Raw genomic sequence first — 18,520 nt, 5'->3', positions numbered from 1 at the left:
TCAGAGAATGATAACCATGCCTGGCGACTACAAAGATGCCGCGTTAATTAGATAACCATCAAACAGGGAGATGCTGAACGAATCTTAGTAACGCCTCCATACAACGCGAGATTAATATGTGCATTATTCATCGACACACGGCAACAGACGAGAGTAAGCACTTTGCGTGCATGTTGGAGGCTCCGACCACGGCGGGCACAGGACATCTACATTCTCATTATGACTACTGCATTCTCATGCCACACACACACACACACACACACACACACACACACACACACACACACACACACACACATACACAGACACACAGCACTTTATGCATTCTCTAGCCTGAGGGACTTAATGGTGTAAATTTATGCTGGGTTGTTTGCAGGTTTTTAAAACACAGCCTTCCAGACAGGAATGCCAATATCCGCCGTCAAGCTTTGAGAAATCTTTCGCTGGATTTTGTAAAATCTTATTTAACAAGGCAAGTCGACTGCGAAAACATTCTTACTTACAGCAGCGGCCCACGGGAGCAGCCGCACAGCGAGGAGGGGGAGGGCAGTTATGGCTCATATCTCGGTGATCTTTGGTGTGTGTGGTGAAAACAGTAGTAGCACACTTGGTTAAACTGTGAAGTCAAAAAAAGGTACCACTGCGTTTTTATCGGAAATGAATTGTTTTGTTTGTCATGCATTTCAGATGAAGGCTTTGTATCAGCTTACAGAACATCAGCCTTTACATTTGCTGTGGAAACTTTGTTTTGCTGCAAACAGGGCCAGTCTATTTTACAGTCTGCGGCCGGTGATACGGTTTGTTCAAAGCCGTGCAATGAAAAATCCGAGGGAGCAATGGTTTTTGCATATCAATAACTCAGCAGGAACGTGCTCTGATTGCAAGCGGATGGGGGCGAAAAAATAAAACCTTTGGAAGAAAATTGTGTGAATTTAGCTTCTTTTTTTCCCCCCCACATTGCGAGATCCACTAAAATTCCACGGATCAACAACAACAACAACAGAAATGAGAATTATGAAAACACATTGTAATATGTAGTGTGTTTGTGTGTGTGTGTGTATGTGTGGGAGAGAGAGAGAGAGAGAGAGAGAGAGAGTGTGTGCGTGAGGAAATTATCAGCCTGTGACATTGCATAAGAACATCAAAACCCTGCCATTGTCACGCCAGCCAATTAAACAGTGGGTGAAAGATGAGAAGGGATGTAGACTGAGGAGTTGGCGGCTTCCTCTGAAGTCTTCATATCTGTATTTTTGTGTGTGTGTGTGTGTGTGTGTGTAACAGTAGTTGCAGCAGTTACTTATTGATGCCAGGCTCCTGGGGAGTTCCCTTTGCTGGCCTCTCACAGCTGATCAGACAGATGTAACGTTTGGAAATCTCATAGATGAGATTACACCGAGCCACTCGTAATCAAATGAAAGCAACTGGAAATTCCCATCAGCCGGCGCTTTTGTAATGCCGGCCAACTGTTACAAGTTCTTGCTTAGTGAATACAAGATCAATCTTTTGATATCTTTGAATAAAGACCACTGGAGCAACATCCACAGGCTGTTTGAGCACGAACCTTCCTTGCTCTTTGCTGCAAAGGAGACATGTAAGCTAAAGCTGGGAAGGTGTTGCTAGATGATGGATTTTTGGGATCCACAGCTCTGGATTCATGCAAACTGAGACTTCCTGTTTGCTGGTCACATTGTTGTGCACACAAGCCGAAAGCATCTGGATGCAGCTCCCTCACCACTTGGGGAGAAATTGGAACATGAGCAGGCAACAGATGACACACTCACACCCAGAGGTAATTGTAATGAGCGTGAAACAATACACACACACACACACACACACATACTGCGCTGAGTAATTGTAGCCTACTGCTCGAGTCTAAACAATACTGCGACAGAGAGCTTAATCAAGGAAAACAAAGAGACAGCAGTCAGATGGATTGAAAGGACAGAAATGGAAAATAGACAAAGTGGAACCGGGGGGATTGAAAGGAGGAAAGAAAAGATTTGTTTCAGGTGATTTGTTATTTACATTTATACCAAACGTGTTTTTTTTGTTTTTTCCAACAGTTCCCACTGTATTCTGTGTGGTTTCTTTGTGTTTTCATGCGTAGCCCTGGGCAGATAAGATCAGTTCCACAAAGTGAAATACATATCAGATGTCTACTTTATGTCTGTAAAAATTCATCTCAAGTCTCAGATTGTTTTGCGGTTTGTATATTCTTCCGCCCACCAGAGACTTCACACTGCTTCCGAGACCTCCGACAAACTGCTCGCAGGTATTCCAAGGTACTGACGAGCAGCGTTGAGAAAGTAGGAGAAAGGCAAAAAAAAATTAAAAAAACGGTAGCACACCCACAACAGAGAAAAGCAGAATAGATAGACGGCAAACTCGAGATGCTGTTTCCCCAACACAAACACTCCCAGAGAGAGCCGGGGCAGTGAGAGAGCAGCCCGACACATCTGCTGTGTAGGTGGCTGAATGATGTCCCAGAATGCAGTCTGGCTGCCCTTTGACCTCCCTGTGGAGAGTAGCTCGAAGTGGCTCATCCACAGTTCCGTTTCTTGGATCCGCCCCAGCATACACACACACACACACACAAATACACATGCATTAGCTGGCTGCAAGCGTGTAGGGGGGATATGGTGATGGAAGTGTGTGTGTGTGTGTGTGTGTGTGTGTGTGTGTGTGTGTGTGGTTGTGGTAAAAGTTGCAGTGTCCTTCCGCTGCGCATTAATTATACATGTGGCATGTGGGTGTCTGATTGAAATGAATATTTTACTGCTTTTAATCACTGCCATTGCCAGAGTGATGGAGCATCTGGCTGTGTTACCTGGGTAATTAAAGATGCTGTCTCACACACGCACACATGCAAGTCTCAGAGGTTGTGTCTGCAGTATGAGACAGGAGCGCTCTAGAGGCTTACTAATGAGTCAAAATTAGATTTGGAATGTTTTAAAGCAAGGGGGAAACAATAAAGACTGCTCACTCCATTTTCTTTGTCTCACTTTGATTAGCAAAGAGCTTTTCAAACGGGTCAGGGGGCGGTGGGAACCCCTTTGAGCTGATGTGGCATAAGTGTTTTGCAGAGGTAGCCTCAGCTGCAGCCAAATCTTACAGTCTATTGTTATGTTAGTGTCTCTAATAACGGAGTAACATAAGCTTTATGCAACAGAAACATATTTTCCTTCAATGTCAATCTAAAATTGTATTTTTTTTCATCATTTGTGTTGATTTAACGTCGATTTTACCTTGTTATTACACATTAAGAGTCAACACAGGTTGTGTGTCATCCTCCTATTTATTAGAACATACATTTGGTCTTAGTGGTCAAGTCATGAATATAACTTTTTTTAAATGATTGCCAATAAAAGGAAATCATTCAAAAGTGCACTACTCTGATGCAGCATGCAATCTGCAAATTAACTAGTACTTGTAGTGGATATATATACATGCCTTAAATATTTATATACATTGTATTTTTCAGTATATGTCATTACATGTTTGTCCTGTAAGGGTAATCTAAATGCAAAATACCAGCTGTCTTTGTATTTTGTGTGACATCAGTCAACATCAACATTTTAGGAGATCGAGACGAGGTTAAACTGATTACTTTCTGCTCCCTAGGACTAAATTAGTATCTAACTCCTGAGTTTCAGTTTGTCACTTCCTGTGCACTGGTGTGACCCCACCCACCCCCACCCACCCTCACCCACTCTCACCCCCACCCCGCACTGAACAAACCTGACACCAAAGTGTTATTTTTAGCAAATAGGGCAAAACTGTGGTGCTGGCGGAGGCTGGGGTTGTTCGTCTCTGGAGCAGTCTACGGTGTGATCTAAGTAGGCTGATAACACAGTCTGTTTTTTTTTCCCCAAATGAACGCCCTGTGTAGTGCAGCTGTATTGTGAGCTAATGTGGGTGGTAATGTCTGCATTAGTCATACAATACATACAGTGCCAGTCTGAGAGAGAGTCATGCTTCCATCAGTTCCATCCTTCTTCTTCTTCTTTTTTTTTAATGCAGTTGAGTTCACACATTAGAACAACTGACATCCACTTTTAAATCTTGTGTTTTTTGAATGGAGTTTGGTTGTTTCAGGGAACTGCAGTGAAGGAGCAGTCTGGCATGGGGTCATCAAGGCTATCTGGGTATTCTCTTTCAACACACAATACAGGTCTTCCTCTAATGGCTCCTCGTGTCCTCTCCGTCTGGCTTATCGTCCTGATCTGCGCTCGCTTGTGTGTGTGTGTGTGTGTGTGTGTGTGTTCATGGTTGAACTAGTAGAGGTTTTTATAGTCTGGCTACTCCGATGCTATTAGAGATTAGGATGTTAACACAGTCCCTCATCTGACTGCATCGATCCCAACCCTCGCGGTGGAATCACATTAATACTAACAACGTCAGGTACACGCTTTGTAGCTCCCTTTACCTCCCCCCTCTCTCCTTTTACATCTGCTTCTCTGTCAGTGTTGATTTAAATTTGAGTAACCAGCTTTCTTCCCGGTCTTTCAAAAAAAAAAAAAAAGAGGAGAGGGTGCAATCTAATGAAGGGAACGAGAAGTGGAAGATTTCAGACGCAGAAGGGGGACTAGAGGGTGTGGAAATGAGATGAGATGAAATGGTTTAAATCAGTCTTCCTCAGCTGCTCTGACACCGGTAGCTTTCAGTGTTCGAGCGCACACATCAATTCACAACTCTGGGTAAGCATATTAGATAGTGAACAAGTTCTTTGCATGGGCCTGTGAGGAAAAAAATTAACAGCACGCAAAGAGTATGGTTTACTCAAGGACAGGTGGGGACAAAGCGAGATTAAAGCCGATGATGTTGCAGTTATATTAAAACCGACACTGGAAGTCTGAGTTCATGAAGTCTGTGCTCTGCTGGTGTAAACAAAACAAAAACCAAAACAGACCGATTTCTTTTTCTTTCTTTTTTTCGTTCCCCATCTCTGTGTCTGTCAGTGCAGCAGTGCATTTTACTCTTTCTTCTATTCTCTCACCTCCACTGTGATCCCCGTGAATCCATCAAGACAACATGGGAGAGAGGAATTTACACCAAAACACTGTCAGTGTCAGCAAAGTTTAACAAACCGTGACAGACCTGGTCGGACATTTTAGACCCAGCACTGCACTGCCACAGCAGGTTTGTTTTCATGGCTTCTATTTTAAGAAAAACACCTAGAACACTGATGTAATTCAAATGGAAAGGTTTGATTTCATTCATATATATATAAACTGTATAACATATAATGGGAATGTTCGTGGATATGTCAGATAAGCACCTTTTCCGAAGTTGGCTGCTCCACTGACTTTAACCTACAATGAATAAAGAGGATGATGGGTACAACTGTCCTGTAGTAGTAGACCAAAGAGTTTGTTCCAAACAATGGGCCTCATTCATGAACCGTCCTTACGAACAAATTTGTTCTTAAGTCCCACTTACGAAGATTTTACGAAGATTGTGGCATTCATGAATTTTTTCTTATCTAGGATTTTTTCTTAGGCAAGAACAAATCCTACGAACACTCAGGAGTACTCTAACGCACCGTGACGAAATGTTGGCATGGTTGTGTTTTCTTCTCTTGTGTAGTTCAATAAAATCCAATATTACAGTGATAATTCTGTCATATGTATTCATTTATTTCATATTTTTGGTAATTTATAAAGAATTTAAATTCTAAAATAAATTAAATGTGCCAATGGTTTAAGATAAATCAAGTAAATTGAAAACATGCCATCAATTAGTAACCCCCCCACCCTATTTATACGTGGCATTTCTCCATCCAAGGCCCGCAAAACAATGGCATATATATTGCTCCTGCGGCTTTCATCAATGTAAGAACACAGCTGCGAACAATTCTGAGGCTTAAGAACGCGTTGGTGAATCTGACGTAGGGTTTTCTTAAGGAACCTCTTAAGAACAACTTAAGAAAGAATCTAAGAAGATTCTTAAGAAGATATTGGTGAATGAGGCCCAATATGATGAAACGATTAAATGTTTAAGATGATACAATGCCAGCCCAAAAACAAAAGTCACACGCTCTAATATTTCATTAGGCTGCCTCTTTATCTTTGATTATGTCATGCAATCAACATTTATATCCAACCCAAGCTGCATTAATATTTTTTCTATGGAAGAGTCGGGCTGCTGCTTAAAGTCTTCTCCAGCCACATCCTAAAGATTCCCAATGGGGTTAAGGTCTGGACTCTGTGGTCGCCAATCCATTTGTGAAAACGGTGTCTCACGCTCCCTGAACCCTTCTTTCAACTATATGAGCCTGATGAATCGTGGTATTGTCATTTTGGAATGTGTCCGTGTCATCAGGGAAGAAAAAAAAACATCCATGGATGGAAAAACCTGGTCATTCAGTATATTTATGTAGTCAGCTGACCTCATATTAAAGTTGCGGAAACTGGGCCTGACCAACCAAAGCATACCCAGATCATAACACTGCGCCCACGGGATTTTATGGTTGGTGTGTCACTTCATTTGCCTCTCTTCTTACCCTGATGCGCCCATTCCTCTGGAACAGGGTAAATCTGGACTCATCAGACCACATGACCTTTTTTCATTGCTCCACAGCTGTTTAGTCCCACCACCTTGACTTCTCTTTGCACTATTAAACATAGCTGTGAGTTCTACTGTTGATTTTTCAGGGTTTTATTTCACCAAAAGTTTAAGTGATCTCTAATCTCCTTCATTCCGGATTTTTTCCCAACCACATTCCTTCCAGGAATTTGATGGTTCACCACTCTCCTTCCAGGTTTTAATTAAGCGTTGGACAGTTCTTAACCCAACCCAACTTTCAGCAGTCTCCTTAGATGTTTTCTTTGCTCACATTAATTTGACCCTTCTGAAACAAAACAACATCTTTTCCACGACCACGAGATATGTCTTCCAGCATGGTTGTTTATGAAATGAGAAGCTACTCACAGCATCACTTAGGGTTAAAATAAATTGTTGCCAGCTGAAACACATTAATCACTGCAGTAATTATCCAATGGAAGGCTCTTACCTATTTGCTTGGTTAAATTCAGGTGGTTATTTTTTTATTTTGTGGCCAGGTTAGGTTTAAGAGCATTATGTAGGCCATTGTTTCAAGTTCAACTTCCCTAAAAGTCCACAACACAACTTTGTAGCAGCCATAGTTTTATACCGTAAATAGCCTAAGAGACGCGGCCCTGCACACCTTCTCAGGTGTTTTCCAGTCATTCTCATTACACCACATCTCATAATGAATTTGGGCATTGCTAACCTGAGCATTATGAACTCACCTGAGGATACAAAGTGGTGAGAAAGGCGGATAATTGCAAATTATGAATTTCTATACAAACATCTGCTTGTCACAAAAATTGCATCGTTTGATATCCGTAAATAAAAGGTGGGAGATGAAAATAAAGAGGGGAACTAATTAAGCGAATAAGTGAAAACACCTGTGTGGGTTTATCTTGTGTGTTGGCCCCTCTAATTGGAATTAAAACAGTAGTTGTGTCGTTAGTTGGTGAAATGGCGAACAGAAGTGCTCAGTTAATTGCCGAGGATGCGTCAGAAAAAGCGAAGTTAAAAAAATATTTTTTACAAGTTTCAACACACGGGAGCAGCAACGAGCCCGCCATGTCTCTGCGACCAGACTGAGGGAGAGACGAGAATGGACCGACTGGACACAGGTGAGTTTAGCACTTTATTTAAAGTTTATACAAGAATATGCTTTAGGCTACGTTCAAGAAACTACTGTTAGTTTGATGCTTGAAAAGAGTTGGATATAAAGGCTAAACACGTTTAAACATTCCTATGGTTACAATTTATTTTGGGCTAAACGTTCCTAGCTACAAGCTATAGTTAGCTATAATGTTAACTAGTTTGTTAGCTTGTTTGTTAAGCCAGAACCAGAACAGGTTAACAGTTAGTGGGCTTAACAGGCTACATTAAATATTTTATTAGACTAAAACATACTGTGGGTTAACTTTAGCCGATACCAAGCCGGAACCATTACAGGTTGGCAGGCTAAACATGCTAACAATACAATCCTTCACAAAGCTAAAAACATGTTAGGCTACAATTTCAAATCATTTGGCCATAACATGCTATATGTTAGTGGTTATTAGGCTAAAACATGCTACAAGGTACAGTGTTCAAGGTTAAACCATGCTATTGGTTAAAGTTATCTTTTACTAACATTAGGCTAAACATCTTATAACATCCTTCAAGTTAGAATTTATAAGGTAGAAATATCCTACAAGCTTGCTTTAGTTAGTTTATTATGCTAAAACATTCTGATGTACAAGTGAACATTTATCAAGCATGCTATAAAATATATCAGGCTAAAACATGCTAGGAGACAATATTTATTTAAAACATCCAACAAGCATAAAATATGCAAGAAGTTATCAATTTAATTTGTGGAGTTTTAAGTAATTTAGACTGACGATTTAGAGAAACATAACCTACTTTGGTTGGATGCCTGCTATTGAAAAATCCATCAACGGTTAAAAAGTAGTTAATACTCTTAGTAGCGTTTGAGAGGAATATTTTGAACTGGTATTTTTCTTGTAATTGGGTTAAGTTACAGTAATGTTACTGCACTTGTACTAAAGTACAGACATTCAGTAATCTTACCACCACTACTCAAAACTACATATCGTTTATTGATATAAAACATGCTGCAAATTCAAATTTATTCGGATAAAATTTGCCGCAACATTTGGTTTATTAGGCTTACAAGATACACAGTGTTTTGTAGGTCATTACACTGAAACTGCCGCAATATATAGTGCGTAATGCTAAAACGTGCTACGAGTAACCATTTATTTGGTCTGAACATGCTGCATAATTTTTGATTATTAGGCTGAACAAACAATGTTAATGTTTAGTGGGCTAAAATATGTCTGAACAACAAAGGAGCGGTCTGACTATACCTAGCGGCGTTACTGAGGGAAAGAGAATTACTCTAGGCATCACTGTGTGTGTGTGTGTGTATGGGAGACTGATCGTGAGTGTATGTGTGTCTGCCTTCTTCCAGCTACTTACCAGGGATATTATGAGGGATTAAGCCAGGAATAAATTAGAATAATTTCACATTAATCCTTGTACGTTTGTTTCGGTGACGTTTGTTTTAAATGTGACATTATAATTCCAGCTTACTGCCGGGGGAAACCAGCATAACATCTGAGGAAACTTTAATGCCAGCCACTACATGCTGTTCGCTAAGGTTTACAAAATAGACTTAGTGCCAAAACCTTAGTGATTGGGAATAACTGCACGCTTTCTGTTGGTTTGCGTCCAGCTAGTTTCTGTAGGCTGTACGTGTTTGATGAGAAACTTTGATAGCCGAGACTAGGAAATTGTAAAGAGAACCCCGCAGAGCCTTCACTAAACCACATTATGCCTTAAAGTCCTGTAGATCTGCCAAGAAAATTAAGTTCCGTTTCTATGTCTGTCTTATTACATGCATGTACCATATTGGGGGGGAGGGTGTTGAAAACGAGTGTTAAGAATCTTATTTTCGTTCTCCCACACACATCTTCTTGGCTCACCTCCCCTTCAGTCGTCCTCTCAGAAAACCCCATCTATCCATACATCCATCCATCCATCCTCACTCAGCTTAAGCAGTGCTGTCTGTTCACTGTCTCGTTGCCATGGTTTCCATTATGCTTCCTGCCTGCTCTGGTTTGAAGGACAAAGCGCTGATGAGGGGTAGTATTTAGAGAGAGTGAGAGGGAAAGAGAAAGAGGCAAAATAATGGAGGAAAATATATATCTGCATATGCTATACTTATTTATTTCCACCGGTTGTTTAATGTCATCTCTCATGGATACACACACACACTGTGATCTTCGATCCGCATCCCCAGGGTGGCAGGGAAGGTAGAAAGGCAGCTCTACACAACAACTCCCTTTGGCGTCAGATGTTTAGCTGTAGCAAGCCTTATCTTTTAACTGATCAATAAGCAGGTGGTACAGCCCTCCCTCTGCTCTCTGTGGAGTAGGCTGCAGTTACACAGGACCGCACCGAACCACATCAGCCTGCACCGGGGCCCATGTTATGCACAATGACCGTGCTGCACACTGTGTAGCAATACGGGAGAAAAAGGATTTGCTCTGAAATCTATAACCCAGCGCTCGATGACTGCCAGTGTGTGACGTTGGACGTGTGTGTATGTGTATGTGTTCGCTGCATGTGTCTGTGTGAAGTCATCAGACTGTCAGAAATTAGGCTAAAACCGAGGACTTTATTTAGCTGACCTGGTTGGAGAGTGAGGAGGAGTCAGTGGAGATGTGTGGGGAGGGAGATGGTCATGGAGCGTGTGTGCTGGTAAAAACAGAAAGGAGGGAATAGAGGGAGGGAAGGAAAGAAAGAGCTTAAACTCCTTCATCCTTTCTCCACCACACGCATCACCCCCTCGGCTGTTTGATTCCCCCTCCCCCTTCTGTCGTATTGTAAGGGTCTTAGGGCCTTCCTTAACTTTTAATAAGAGTCTTTAATAAGTCCCCAGATCATGGCTTGGTCGGTCAGAGCTTCTATTTCAACACAGCACTGCTTAATCTCACTCTAAAATAGATCTGCTCCCTCCACTCTCTTACTCTCAGCCCCTCTGCCTCCTCGCTCTGTATTTCTCCACAAGATTGTGAAAGTATTTAATAAACTACTGGGGGATCAAGCAAGGTTGTATTGTCCTCTGTGGTTTATGAGTATGTGAGCAATCCATCAAAAGTATATATGACTTGGGATGTGCCAGTTTTATTTCCTCCCCCCAAAAAAGAGGATCAACAAGAAGGTTTTTATGAGGGAATACCCCAGTTTTTACAGCTATGAAGAACAAAACTGGCAATGGTGAAGACATATTTTTGTATGTCTATTACCTAGTGATGGCCACACTGAAATTGTAATTCTCTGATAATTTTCCTAACAGTCCCACTTAACTACCCAGTTACCAAAAGTGACTCAACCATTATAATCACACACTTTAAATTGCTAAAGTGGCTCCTACAATGTGCTATCTGTGCTTGGAGTTCCTCATTTCCATGGCCTGTGTGGTGATGTTATGGCGCGTCTGTGTGTCATACTTTAGTTTCAGTCTCTTTGGCCTACTTAGGCATGTTGTAAGTAGCACACTGAGCTGCTCTCCTATCCCCGTGGACTCTGGCTGAATAATTGAGTGGTGCTGAGGCAGGGTAATAAGCTACACTGCCGCTGTAATAACCTGCCGGACAACGTGTGTGTGTGTGAGTGTGTGCTCATGTTGCTTGTGCACGGAAATGACTGCTATTACTCCAGGGCTGGGGAAGCAGACACATGCTGTTTAAGGAACCAGACATGTTATGTGAGCCTGTGTGTTTTTGTATTGTCTGTTTGCAGGCTACAAGAGGACTGATGCACAATCTGTTTTGTAGTCTCACAAATCAGGCCTGGCAGGAAACCTCCTGACATTTTGTCTACATCTAAGAGCAGGTGTCCTTTGTAAGAGCTTCTCATGCTGTTATAATCAGATTCATCTCTCAGAAATCTTATTTACATCTAAAGTCTTTTTACGATATTTGTATGCTTATTTATATACTTGCTGCACCGTAATTCATTCTAGGATGCAGGATGTATATCTTTTTTAAGCCAATACTACTAACCAACAAAAATGATTTAATATAAGATATGATGATCATTATGCAGCACGGTATGGCCTACCTTTACGGCAATGTTCAAGAGTAGATTTGGGGAAGAAGTTGTTCTCTATCAATGTTATTGTGTCCACCACCCATAACTCTGCTTCCTCCACCTGCTGGGTGTATATATTTGAGAAATACCCCCTGCTGTCAAATGGTACATACACCTCAGCAGTTTCCCCCCCTGCCAAGCACCAGTATCACTCTACAGCTGAGTGAACCTCTCCCCTGCTGTAATCTCAAACCAGCATCACTTAGATCCCATAAATTCTTAATGCACAGTCCTAAACCTGAAATACCTCAAACCCACTCTGCAGTTTCATTCTGTCTGCTCCCTTTTCACCTGTCATTTTTGGATGGCTGACTGATTGGCTTCGTGTTTGATGGATTTGTTTACTCTGTTTAATAATTCAGAAAGTTAAATGATAAGCAAAATCCAGGTGCACTCCAGACACTGTATATCACATCTCCTGATGCCACCATCTTTCCTCCTTCTGCGTTGTACCTTTTGCAGATGAAAGCAATGCCTCCTGGTTACTGAAACATGACAAATCAGAGGGAGAGTCTAAGAAAAGCCATTTATCAAAAAGTTGGAGTTGACAACTGTGTTCTTTCTGTGGTGTCGCGTGTAGGTGAGTGTGTTCTTTCTAGTGGCTTTGTGTACACTTTGAAGTGCATGTCACTTGTTCTTGTACTCGGTGTGTGTATGAAAACTGTGGAACTAAAGGTACTGTCCTTGGTGTGTTATGTGCAACAGTCTGCTGCAGACAGACATGCCGATGTTTCCTCTTGGCAACCTATGTCACCCTCCCTCCTGCTGTCAGTCATATTTCCATTTTGCTGCTGACGTTTATCCAACGCCTCTTGTTGACAGCCAGTATAATGCTCTGTCATTCAATCACCTTGTTGCTTGGCTTTAGTAGCACAGAATAACCCTGTTACCAAGCTAACTAACTTCTGAAATGGCAGTCTCTCTCACTCTCTCTCTTTTTCTCTCTCTCTCACACTCTCTCACACACACACACACACACACACACACACACACACACACACACTGAGTTAAAGCTGTCTGTGTGATTGATGTGCCCTCTCAGACAGAACTGCTGTGTGTTGCATCTCAACCTCGAGCCTCACCTTCAGGCTAAACCCACTCCTGTGTGTGTGTGTGTGTGTGTGTATATGTGTATGTGTGTGTGTGGACAGAAGGTTTGATCATGAATACTTTTTTCCAAAAATATAGTGCAATGTCAAAAAACCCCAAATATATGAAGAAGTCTCTCTCTCTCTCACACACACACACACACACACACACACACACACACACACACACAGAGGCTCCTAGTGGCTGATAAAGACCTTTTTGGCAGAGGCTCTCCTCTGTGCTGTGGGCTCATTAATGCTCTGAGTGTGTCCCTGTGACTGAGGACTAAGCCCTCAGCTCTTATCAACAACACCAGGCCTGGTCGGCTACACACGCACACACTCTCACGCACAAACACACACACACGCGATGGATTATGAAGAGTGTGGATAAGTTGCCAACATCAGCTTCGATATCCCCTTACAGGACAATGACAGACACCCGCTTTCCCATCCCACTGTCACAGCTATGGATTGTTCGCTGGGTGGGTGTGTGTTTGTGTGTATGTGAGTAAGGGTTGGTGGGAACAGGGGATGCACTGCTTTCCAATTGATCCATTTGTATTTGTTTATCCATCTGTGCTCAGCTCCTGTCATGGATAGGTCATTTTATGAGTCTGTGTGTGTGTGTGTGTGTGTGTGTGTGGTTGTGTGTGTGTGTGTTTGTGTGTGTGTGTGTTTGGTGAGGACTTGTGAAATACAGGATGACATACAGTAAATGGTTACTGCGTACACCTACATCCCTTGTGGGGCACTATTTGTTTTCTTCAACACACACACACACACACACACACACACACACACACATATAAACACATACTCACACAATATCAATTTGTGGAGCACACCACACTACAGCGCAGTAATAAATATGTAAATGACTCTACGGTTTGTGCCTGTATATACTGTGTGTGTGTGTGTGTGTGCGCGTGTGTGTGATTAACTGGGTGTTGGTGCAGAGTAATGTTACAGCCTGGTTCAGTGAGTACAGTGTGGGCAGTTGGTGGTTTATGGCTCTTTCAAGTTGGTGCGTGTGTATTGTTTGTTGTTTCAATGTATTGTGTGAGCCCCCTGGCTATATCTAGTCAGCCATGTGTGTGTGTGTCTGTGTCTGTGTCTGTGTCACACACACACAGACACAGGCACATCATGACAAGGGAAATTTGTGTTTTTCTTTCCAGTGTTCCATTATACAAATCCTTGCATTATTGAAAAGTCAGATTTGCAGGAATGTGGCACAGTGGTCTCATTTTCAACTTTAACAAATGTTGTTATGGGTTTTGAGTGGATTAAATTGGCCCAGAGATCGCGACAATTGTTCTGCTTAGTAAAGACCTTCAAGTAAAAACATGCAAATCACCAAAATTGATGTTGTAGTTCTAACAGCAGCAGCAATATTATTTTACATTTCCACACTCTTGGTGCTCGCTTTCAGCCTGCGGCTGTTTTGGAAGATGCTGGGGACTCTCCTCACATCGAATCCCTCTCTCCCCTTTCTCCAGCTCGCCCTCTTTTTCTCATGTTAAGAGCAGCAGACGCTGAGTTCACAGCATACAAAAAAACTATATTTTCTATTTCATTCAGAGCTCTTTAATCTCAGCTCTATGTACAAGAGAACAAGTGGACCGGATGTACTCTGGTGGGTTCAGATCTAATCACGTTGAAAAGCAGCCAGTCTTGCCTGCAGCGCTCGATAATTGGTTGACCTCAGAAACACTTCTCTTTCTGAGGATTTTATATTTTACGGTTGATGCTAAAATACAGACGGCTGGTACTAACGATGGTCCTCCCCGCTTTACAGTCTAATTCATCAGATTGTCCTCCCAGATTTTGGCCAATCAGGCGGCTGGATTATTATTCACAGCTATGTTACTGTTACTGTGGCTAATTAAAGGCAGCATCTGGGGCCTGGAGAGATGGAGAGGCAGAGAGGTGGTTTTAAGTGAGCAACAGTTGGAAAGCTCTGTCAGGGATGTAACACTTGGGGAAAGAGCCGAAGTCAAGGACACAATCTGAAATGACATTTTGTCTACAGTTTGTCTCGATTTCTTTTGCAAACTGAAGAGGCTGCAAAGCTCTGTGTGTGCATGTGTTGGTGTATTTGTGTGTGTGGTTGTAACCCTTTAGCATGTCTGGTGAATGTGTGTGTTCCTTTTGTCTGTTGAGGGAGCTGAGAATCATCCCTTTAATTTGGTCTATAATTGAATTTGGCCCATGGGCATGCCATACTCTTCTGAGAGATAGCAGCAGATGAGAAAGGGATGAAAAGAAGTGGCAGAGGGAGGGAGACAGGAGGAGACATGGCAGAGCGAGGGAGGGAGTCGAGAAAGAGGAAGTGGCATATGGATGGAAGATGAGAAAATGTACGGAGCGAAGGAAAGGGAGATGTAGGAGGCAGAGGGAGGACACAGCATTGCATTTTCAGTCATCTGTGAGACTTCATAAGTACTGGGCGCATGGGCGAGTGGCTGGCAGTCAAGTCAATATGACATATGAATATTGCAGGAGCCATTCTCTCCCCTCCTGCCCTCCTCAATTATTAATGTCTGGCTCAGAGTTGGCTCAACTTTAACTTGAGGCTTTCCTCTCCACTACTCCTGAAAAACAAGTGAGAAACACAGACAGATGGACAAACAGACATTAAAAACAAAGGGATAAAAGAGAGCCCAGTAGACAGGGAGACACATGCACACAATACAGACATACAGCTCAGCATGCAGGGAGCAGACTGACGGGAGTTTAATCCACTCATACTCTGATAATTTATTCCTGCAACTGAAATTGTGTTCACTACTTGTTTTCTGCAGTGCATTGTCAGCAAGCAATTCAAAAGAAATGAAAGGTCGATCCCAATGGCTGTAGGCATGAGCAGCGTGATCATGTTCAGCAAACTGCTGATACCAGGCTTTTAAATCAACTTTTATTTCTAGTATTTATTTAGATGTGGACTGTCAAGTTCAGAGTACTGGCTTCTCAATCTCATGCATGTCTATCTTAACAAAGTATTTTTCTCCACGGAAAAAAATGGATAAAAGGTCTGTGTTGTCTGAGAGAGAAGCACCAGGTCATTGTAGTTTGAGGCAACATGTTTGATATCCAGATGTCAGTTATACTGCATATTCACAGATGTGTTGATATTAAATCCCTATGAAGGGTGCGAAAGAAACTGCAGCTCACGGCCTTTTTGAAAATCAACATTGTTGAGTTGTGTAAGGGTGCTTAGGCTACATCAGGTTAAAAAAGAGAGTTTAACTGTTGGTTATAAAATGGGGACATGCATATTGTTCCTGAGTCCCTGTTATTGTAAAGGTAATGTGTGGTTGTGGCCCGGTATGCCTTTACTTTCTATAGTCTTGAAATCATTCAAATCTTGAAAATACAGGTTATACATGGGGGGACTTATGCAGTGTCATCCCTGCATAATGCACACACACTGGCTTGACCCTTTGGGATCATCCCTGTGATCCCACAGCCCAATGGTCCCACAACCCTATGTTCCCACATTTCTAAGAATTTTTTTTTTCACTGAAAATTAGGCCCTTTGTTCCCACATTTCTAGGACATTTTCAAATGAGGTCTTGTGTTGCTACATTTCCCTTCAATTTAAGCCCTATCCTCCCACAAGATTTTTTGGAAGCACTTTATAGTAAATGAATAAACGAATGAATGAGTAATTTTATTTCAATCAGCAGCAGAAGAAATTGTCACAATCACAATCATCACAAGAAAAAACGAAATAGGCTGATCGAAAAGGATTAGGGTTAGGGCTTAGGGCCTGATTTTGAAAAAAATCTTAGAAATGTGGGAACATAGGGCTGTGGGAACGGCTTTGCCACTTTACCACTGGCCTCTGTTGTCTCTCTCCTAGCAATGTTATTTGCTTTCATTGTCAGCAGGATGTTTTTGAAAGTCGCCCAAAAAACACCCCTTGCGTTAGGGTCAGGTTGGGGTTTTTTCACCAGTCTTGTTGTTATCATAACAGCAGGTGAGCTACATTTGGAGGAATCTTGATGTAATTATACAGCCAATCATAACCAACCTGCACCGAACGACACTGCAACAACCAGATGCACTTACAAGTTTGCACAAGAAAAGGGCATAAGTAGAGCATTGCATTCTCTGTAAAGCGTGCAAGATTGACAGTAAGTGGAATGAGGAAGAGCGAGGACATATTGTCCATTAGTTTACATAGATGGCATCGATTTTGCAGATGATGAAAAAAACGTTTTTTAAAAATGGTCACCAAATATTCTTGAGCAGCATTATTATAAAGGCATTAGAGTGTGACATTAAACACGTGAGTGTGACTGTCAGACCAGCTATGTGGGAGATGATAACCTTTAATACACTGTATGCGTGAAGTAAAGTTTTGAATAGGTCAGGGCCACTGCAGTGATACAATATGACTGTTTGTCCTTGAGTTACACCATCGCTAGGCAAACTGTTACCATGACGCCAGCCAGGTTGCGGACTTAATGGCTCCTGCTGACCTTATGGGCAGGTGAGCGTGAGAAGTATGTTGGAGAGAGTAAGTGGGCAAAGAGGTGCTGAAATGTGTGTGTGTGTGTGTGTGTGTGTGTGAAGGCCGGAGGGTGGGCAGGGTCAGCGTGATTGACGGGGTGTTGGCAGGATGTCGGCGAGGCAACAGGGTGATCAGGGTGGAGGATATCCGCCCCAGCTGGGTATGAAAACTCATAAAGTGGATGTCAAGGTCTTCTGTGCTGTTTACACACTCTACGCACACACACGCACACACGCGCACACACAAACACACATACACACACACTGCTTGTGTTTTGAATGTCGACCTTGTTGAGCTGACAGAGTTAGCAGGAGCAACACCTCCCTTTGGCAGCATCATCTGTTTGCTTAGAGCACTGCATTGTGTTAACTCTGTGTGTATGTGTGTGTATGTGTGTATTTCCTCACTGTCTTAGTAGTTTGGTTAAACTCCCACTGGACTCTCACTGATTCATCGGTTACATATCCACAAGTTGAGGAATGGATGTAAGAAAAACAGTAGTAGAGAAGAAAGAGCGTAAAAAGCAACAGTAGGTTTCCAGTTTCTCTGCCGTGGGCCTGTAGAGGATGTAAGAGGAAGCTCCAAGAGCCAACTAGAAGAGTGCAGAGATCAATTCCGTCTTTGAACTGAGATGATGAAAGCAAAATTGAGTTGAACTGAGCATAGTTTCTGGACACGCGTCTCCATTCAATACTTACATGCTGTTTTGATTAGATCTCTGCAGTGAACAGCACCCAGAGTCAACCCGCAAGTGTGTTTATTTCTGAGTGAAGATAGAGAGTTGGATAGAGGTTTTAGCCAGCACAAGAGGCAACATACAGTACAGAGACAAGTGGTTGATGTGGTGTTGCTGTGTTTCAGACTATGGGTTCAGCCTTTTCATCATGTGTTGGGTGAGGCTGATTTTACAAGCATGGACAGGTCTGGTGATTGAGGCTCATTATATGTTTAGTGTCAGCTAAAATGTGCCCCCCTAATTTAGTAAAGTGTTGACAGTTGACAGCAAATGATTGGTGACTTTACCAAATATAGACTGTATTTTCTTCAGGCAAAAGTTCTTGTTTTGATGCTTATGTGAGAAAGCATGAAAACACTGACGGCTCATAGATTCACATAAAGAACTGGTAATGAAGGGGGATTTGATAAAAAGTGGCAAAACTGGTTGTTTAATTCTTTATTATATATGTTATGTTTTATGGCTATTGTT

Source organism: Sparus aurata, chromosome 11 (assembly GCF_900880675.1).
Source record: "Sparus aurata chromosome 11, fSpaAur1.1, whole genome shotgun sequence".
Lineage (NCBI taxonomy): Eukaryota > Metazoa > Chordata > Actinopteri > Spariformes > Sparidae > Sparus > Sparus aurata.
The sequence above is the reverse complement of the archived record's forward strand: the minus strand, read 5'-3'. Positions refer to the sequence as shown.